Genomic DNA, 8,017 nt, shown 5'->3' with positions numbered 1-8,017 from the left:
TCATCTTGCGTATCACAAGCACACCCCATATGTGCAGCATCTGCATGCAGTCAGTAAGGAGCCAATACGCGCACCCTACAAACAGTTAAAGTGTGGCATAAGAGGGCTGTACGACTGTTGAATGAATTTCTGATGGTTTCAAAACACAAACTAAGACTATAACAAATGTTTCAGGAACATAAAAAAATGATACTATCAGATCACTTACTAATTTGAAACAGTCAAATACAACTGTAGTGTTGATTTTTTTTTCTCAGAAAAAAAGACTCCATATACAATAGAATTTTGCATTGAGGTTATTTATTTGACCATACATCCATTAAGACAGTGACTGTGGTGGAGAAAAGCTTGATCTTCATTCACTAGATGTCTCCATTTTAAACGGTTGTAGCTACAGTGGTAGCAGCTGTAGTTGTTGCTGCCGTAGTCGTAGCTGCAGTTGTTTGTTGCAGGAGAGCAAGAAGAAGCTGGAGCAGCACATTGTTTACGGAAGTGTTGGAGGACTTCATGAGGACGTAGACATTAACAGACAGAGATAAAAAAAATCAGATGAACGGATGTTTATGAGCTCAAACTGAAGAGGACAGAGGAAACACTCACCTCATTTGAGTTGGAACCAGAGCTGGAGCGGGCAAACCGCTGATGCTCCATCTGTGAAAATACAACAGATTTCATGATTTACTTTAGTCCAGCCTCTATTTTGTTATAATGAATAACAAATATATATATATATATATAAGTGAAACTTACAGGTTCAGCCACAATGAGGCTCAGAAGACATCCCAGCACAATTGCTACCTTCAGCATGGTTGATTTACTGATCACACCTGTTGAAAACAGCGATACAAATTAGGTCTGAAATACACTTCTAATATCAAAATGTGTATACTCAAGTCCTCACAGCTTCAACAGACGGTCAGAGAAGATCCTGGAAGTTTCTGCAGTGCTGAACTGGCTGTTAGACCTCTCTTATATACCAGAGCAGAGCAGTTGGAAAACTGCCATCATTACAAAATCTTCTAGTGTCATGTCAGGCAGCACCTATTAGACAAACAATGATAAACCTTCCACACAGTATATTACGGATGTGTTGAACAAATTATGCAAAAACGCTGGTGTTACCAATATTTGTCTCTAATTAAATGGCATTTGTAGATTCTGTCTGTCCTCTTTAGCATTACACAGACAAAAACTTCAAAACGAGTCATGCAACGATTACAAATAGTTACTGAGTACATAAAGTAATTTGAAGACAACACCCAGTTTCAATGCAGACTAAACTTTTCTAAGCAGAGTATGTGAGATCAGTTTAGTCTTTCTTTTCTTTTTATAGTTCTTTTGTTCCACAGATTTTCCATCGCTTTATCATAATCTACGAAATGGTGCCATTAAAACTGCACTGCACTGAATTCCTTTCTCTGAGACAGAAGTGCAAGGCTAGAAATCCAGAGGTTCTCTGATAATAGAATCAAAAACCAGGTCTAAACCAGACCACAGGTAGATATCAATCCGGTCTTCAGATCTTTGCTGTGGAAAAACAACACTTTAACTTTATGAAACTAAAATTTGAATGGATTTGCCATGAATTCTTGCTTTCTTTGTACACTTATTTAATTTACACTTAATTATCTTGCAAGAAATACAAGGAATGTGGAAAACTTCACCTGCACTGTTCAGTACCAGCTATTTGTGTCTGAGTTACACTGGTTTAATTTTTTGGGGGGGCTAAAATGTCCCTGATTGGTTTTAGGTCAGTAAATCTGATTAAATTGGATCATTCAAAATTAACCAGTATTGACTAGTATTGTCAACCAGATGTGACAAATCAATGGGATATAAATCAAATCGCTGGTAAAATGAACCGTTACACCTAGTAATCATGTTAGTGCTATTGTTGTCAGTCAGATATGAAATGACAGTAAATAAGATTTAATTCTGTTGTTTGTTTCATTTTCTTAAGGATGTCTTTACCCCTCTATGTTCAGCTTTAGACTAGGGGGGGAATCTTGAGACACCTCACGATGCGATTACGATTCAGGAGACAACTATTCGATTATGAAACAATTATTTCTGCTGTCAGTGTGGCTTCCAGTCATTATCAGAGTTTGGAGGACATGAGATTTCAGCTGCAAGTCTTTGGTTGTTAATTGAGCAGTTATTGTGTCGTCTGGTTCTGTAAGATTGAAGTCCAAGAGTCACACGTTGATGCTATTGTGTCGACTTTCACAGCTGCTGCCATGACTTCCGCTTTCGTCTCAGTATACGGTGCTGGGTTGACCGTGGCGGTGAAGAAGCAATGGGAATAGATGTTAAATCCCAGCTCTAAGATTTGGAGCAACATTCAGAATCCCTCATTCTCTACCACAGAAAACGGTCTCAAGTCTTTTTGCTATAAAAGCTATCATTGATTTTGTTATTTGCTTAGCCCTTTCCAACAACTGGAAGTTTCTTTATTATATCTAATGTGTTTTTTTTTTTTTTTTGTCAACAGGAAGAGCTCACAACAGAACTTGTTACAGCCACATTCACGCCAGTAGCACCCAAACGGTTCTTCCCTCCTACTCTCCGGATGGAACCATACGATGTGATTTTGCTAACTTGTTGTGTTCCATACATATTTAATTTTGGTTCGACAGAACTTACATAACGCTTGAAAGCCAATTCACTGAAGTCAGGCCGGTTGTATGATGTGATCTGCAAGCTCAGTCATGTCTGTGTGCTCTTCAAAAGAAATCTGAGTGAAAAACATACTGTTTAATTCTGCTTGTTACTTTTAATTGTATTTGTATTAGTTTTTCAATTATTTATTGTTTAAAATTTAAAAAAAAAATTTCAGAATTTCTTATGTTTTCAATTTTGAAACTTGTATGTGATTAGTTTGATGAGAGTTACAGCAAGCTTTTGAATTGTTGTGCTGCTGTCAAACCACGTACTCATTTGGAACGTTCCTAATTTTTTTCCAGAACGAGGTTTTAAAATAAAGTCATACACAGAATTTTGCATTGAGGTTATTTATTTGACCATACATCCATTAAAACAGTGACTCTTTTGGAGAAAAGCTTGATCTTCATTCATTAGATGTCTCCATTTTAAGCGGTTGTAGCTACAGTGGTAGCAGCTGTAGTTGTTGCTGCCGTAGTCGTAGCTGCAGTTGTTTGTTGCAGGAGAGCAAGGAGAAGCTGGAGCAGAACGTTGTTTACGGAAGTGTTGGAGGACTTCATGAGGACGGAGACATTAACAGACAGAGAGAAAAAAAAATCACATGAACGAATGTTTATGAGCTCAAACTGAAGAGGACAGAGGAAACACTCACCTCATTTGAGTTGGAACCAGAGCTGGAGCGGGCAAACCGCTGATGCTCCATCTGTGAAAATACAACAGATTTCATGATTTACTTTAGTCCAGTCTCTGTTTTGTTATAATGACTAACAAATATATATATATAAAAGTGAAACTTACAGGTTCAGCCACAATGAGGCTCAGAAGACATCCCAGCACAATTGCTACCTTCAGCATGGTTGATTTACTGATCACACCTGTTGAAAACAGCGATACAAATTAAGTCTGAAATACACTTCTAATATCAAAATGTGTATAGTCAAGTCCTCACAGCTTCAACAGACGGTCAGAGAAGATCCTGGAGGTTTCTGCAGTCCTGAACTGGCTGTTAGACCTCTCTTATATACCAGAGCAGAGCAGTTGGAAAACTGCCATCATTACAAAATCTTCTAGTGTCAGGCAGCACCTATTAGACAAACAATGATACACCTTTAAAATGTCCTAATTTCACAAATTCACCATTAAAGTCATTTGATTGGAATTAAAAGAAAATCTTATACAAACACTTGGTTTTATACCTGCTATTAGAATGAGTCATTTCAATATTACAGAAAACATGATAAATCTGATTATAAATAAAGTTGCTTAAAGTTAAAGAATGAAGAAAGAAAAAGACAACACCTTGAAGAAATCGTAACACTTAGATATTACAACAGATTTTACACACACTTTATTATTATTATTTTTAATTTGCTTTGTTTTTAAGCTAAAGTCAAATGTTTCATTTTTTGGCGAAAGTCTTAATCAAAATAGTCATAATGGATCATAGTTTTAATGCTATAAAGTTGCTTTTTTTTTTTTTCTTTAGGCTAAAACATTCAGTTTGTTCAGGACGTTTGTATTTTAATGGTCTATGAAATTCTAAGAACATTTGTTTAAATGAAAGGAAGGAGTCTATAGTTTGTATGGAATCCCTTGTTATTCAACTTACATCAAACAACATATCTAATAGATGTTCTTGCAATTGAACAGATGAATAATTACAAAAATATTTTTTAAGTTTCTTTCTTTTTTTTTCTTTTGCATTTTATTCAACATTTTACACATTATTAACAGTAGGATATACATGTGTTGTTCCTCTCCATAAGTTGCCTCTAGATCACCTAAGGATTTTTTGTTTTTGTCATTTTTTAAGGGATCATGGCTCTATTGTTTTCTGGCTTTTATGACATTTTCAACAGTCTCAACAGAGTTACATTAGGTTTTAGTTTTTACTGAGAATTGCTTTAATTAATTTAAACAAGTATATATTACTGAATTGTTTTTGTTGCAAACCCAGATTGTTCCACAATTTTACTCCACATGCAGACACAGAATTCTTGTTTTGTGTGTATAATAAATCTTTTTGTGCATATGATAGGTTGATTGAATTTATGAGAATTGTCTCTCAGTAGAAATAGTTGTTGAAGATTGTATGGTAATGCACTATTATATGCTTTATACATTATTTGTGCTGTTTGATAATTTATTAGATTGTGCAATTGTATTCATTTAGACTGTATTAAAAGTTAGTTAGTGTGCTCCAGGTGTCCTACTTTATGAATAATCCGATCTGCTGGTTTTTGTAAGATTATAATGGGTGTACTGAGGATTGGTAATTATTTCCCCATACTTCATTACAGTATGTGAGGTAAGGAAGGATTAATGAGCAATACAGTGGAAGTGTGTTTTGGTCAAGATTATATTTACATTTATTTATTATTGAGAGATTTTTTAAAACTTTCATTTTTAATTGTCTTATGTGCGACTTCCAAGATAATTTTGAGTCAATTATTAATCCTAAAAATGTATTTTCCTGAACTTCTTCTATTGGCACTCCGGTTATACTTATTTGTTGATTGGGATTTTCTTCATAATTGCCAAACATTATAACTTTTTATCTTAAGTTTAATTATAATTTGTTGCTATCAAGCCATTTTTTATAGTTTGCAGTTCTTCATTAATGTTACTAATTAGCTTATCATAACTATCATTACTATATAATATATTTGTGTCATCTGCATATAAGTTTGATTCGTTAAATGTATTGTTAATGTATAAGCTAAATAATGAGGTCCTATTACAGAGCCCTGAGGGACCCCACACGTAATGCTGAGGTTGGAAGATTTGTATTGATCTATGGTGACGTATTGAGTTCTTCCAGTTAAGAAGCCTGAGGCCATATTGGCCTTCATTGATTACTGCATGCTTATCATAAATGTTTCTAAGTGAGAGACAAATAGTTTCTCGAGAATCTTGGAGAACTGTGGCAATAATGAAATTGGTCTATAATTAGCATATGAATTTTTATCGTCATTTTTATAGATTGGTATTACTTTGGCTATTTTTATTTTATTAGAGACACGACCTGTCTTAAATGATAGATTACAGATATTAGCTAAGAGTTTTGAAATAAGGTTAATAACCTGTTTCACCAGTGACATGTCTATGTCGTGGTAATCAGTTGACAGTTTGTTTTTACAGTTTCGCCCATCTACAAAACCCACAGTATATATTACTGATTTGAGCCCAATCCAGTGCTTTTTTATTGTTTCTTCATTATGCATGCATAATAATTGCGTGATTACCAAATTATAAAGTCCAACTGAGCCTGAATAGACTAGAGATGCAGTTGGCATAGAGGAATTACTGAACAGACCACATCTGTCTGCATACACCTCATTTTTAATCTTTCTTTAATTTGATTTATGTAATTTCTTTTAAAAACGGAAAACAATCTTGGATGCAATAAATAAGCACAGCATTGAACCCCCACCCTTGGACTGTTGAATGACAAAAAAACGTGCTTTTACCAGGTACTTTAACATAATTTTAAAAAGAAAATAATTTGTTTTTATATTTTATAGGTATTATAAGCAAAAAGTGTTGTTGCTTGTTGTTGAATCAATTATTTTCAGTTACAGAAATATTCTTTAATATTGCTATATATAAAGATGTGCATGTTTTCTAACCCCTTTTTGAGAACTTTTCCAAGCATTTTATGTTTTTATAGGAATATACCAAATCAGTAGACACAACACTTTTTTTTTTTTTGCATTTGAATTATTTATTTGACAGATGACAAAAAATCAATTTGTGACTTTTGCTCCAGTAAGATGAAGATGAACAAGGAGTGCCAAAGCACTCTTAAGAAAACTGAATGGTAATGATCTTAGAATAAAGTCACAGATGTTTCCATTTTATTTTGTAGTAGTAGTAGTAGTTGTAGTTTATTTTGTAGTGGTGGCTGGGGTTGCAGTTGTGGCTGTTGCTGCAGTGGTGGCCGTAGTTGCAGTGGTGGCCGTAGTTGCAGTCGTACTTGTTGCCGAGGTCGTAGTTGTAGCCAGCTGTTGCAGCAGGTTGTAAATGAGCTGAAGCAGTGCGTTATCCACTGCAGGTCCAGTCGGTCTAGGAGACTTCATGTAGAGGGTAACATTAGCAAACGGAAAAAAATCATATTGACTGATGTTTATATGCTTTAAAAAAATCTCGAGGAAAAACTCACCTCTCTTGAGTGTGATCTACCACGGTGTGGATGGAACCGCTTGTGGTCCCCCTGTAGAAATACACCATTTTTTTTGTTTTCATATCAGATTAACCTGAATTTTGTTACCTAAGCAGAAATAAATATACAAAATTGAATCTCCTGCAGTGATAATGAGTTTGTCAAACTTACAGGTCTAGCCAGAGTGAGGCTGAGGAGACATCCCAGCACAATTGCTACCTTCAGCATGGTTGGTTTACTGATCACACCTGTTGAACAAATGAAAATTTTAAAATAGAAATACATACAATACTGGAAATTTGATATGAATAAAGTCAAGTCCTCACAGCTTTAGCAAATGGTTACAGAAGATCCTGGAGGTTTCTGAAGTGTTGAACTGAATGCTACACATCTCTTATATACAAGAGCGGAGCTGTTGAGAAACGGCAACCATTATGAAACGTTCCAGCATTGTGCTAAAACGCATTGTTCAACAAACCTCTGTGATCTACCTACATCAACCACAAAGGAAGTGTAGAAATCACAAACACTTCACTTGAAATTAAATCAAGTTTGAGAATAGGCTAAAGACGCCAGACCAGAATGGTTTAAAATAAAAAAACATAAATGAATAAAGTTAATTAAGAGATAACACTTACGTACTAAAAGAGAAAATCCTCACCCCAGAAAATATAAACTCCACATAAATGATCTGGTGACAAATGTTCTGTAAAAGAAGTCGGTCTGGCTATGAGGAAAAAGTGAAAAACCACTCAAATTTCCTCATATTTCTTACAAAAACAAACATCATAACCCTTTAACAACCCAGTCAGTTACTGTGTTATTAACACATAATACTTCTAAAGGAGTGATGTGTATCAGTATTGGAATGAATTGAATAAATTGAGCAAAAAAATTAAAAGTGACGCAACAATAAAAAGTTTTAAAAACTACTTTGAAAATACTTTAACCAGTGACTGCAAATCTATCCAGTATCAATAAAAACTACTCATCCCTGTGGTAATGGTATTCATTTTGCACTGGTTGATGAATTGTACATTTTAATCTTCTCCTATTGTATCCTAAATTGGCAGAATGTTTTGTGTTTCTCTTTTATAAAGTTTTCTTCTTTCTGTCCCTGTTTCATTTTTTTTCTTTATGTTGAGTTTGCAAGTCAAGGTTGTTTTGCATGTTTTTCTTTTTATTGAATTTAAA

The 8,017-nt window shown here is 34.6% G+C and overlaps 2 long non-coding RNA genes across 2 annotated transcripts; both read right to left on the bottom strand.

The window, feature by feature from the left end:
- Positions 1-341: 341 nt before the first annotated feature.
- On the bottom strand, positions 342-1,048 carry LOC118598922. Its single transcript, XR_004948153.1, has 4 exons — positions 902-1,048; positions 751-827; positions 601-651; positions 342-503 (listed from the first exon to the last, which is right to left on the bottom strand). It is a non-coding gene; the product is annotated as an uncharacterized LOC118598922 (long non-coding RNA).
- A 4,884-nt stretch (positions 1,049-5,932) lies between these two features.
- On the bottom strand, positions 5,933-7,725 carry LOC118599423. Its single transcript, XR_004948761.1, has 4 exons — positions 7,150-7,725; positions 6,995-7,071; positions 6,824-6,874; positions 5,933-6,734 (listed from the first exon to the last, which is right to left on the bottom strand). It is a non-coding gene; the product is annotated as an uncharacterized LOC118599423 (long non-coding RNA).
- Between the last annotated feature and the right edge of the window lie 292 nt (positions 7,726-8,017).

Source organism: Oryzias melastigma, linkage group LG1, assembly GCF_002922805.2.
Source record: "Oryzias melastigma strain HK-1 linkage group LG1, ASM292280v2, whole genome shotgun sequence".
Classification (NCBI taxonomy): Eukaryota; Metazoa; Chordata; class Actinopteri; order Beloniformes; family Adrianichthyidae; genus Oryzias; species Oryzias melastigma.
The sequence above is the reverse complement of the archived record's forward strand: the minus strand, read 5'-3'. Positions and strand labels throughout refer to the sequence as shown.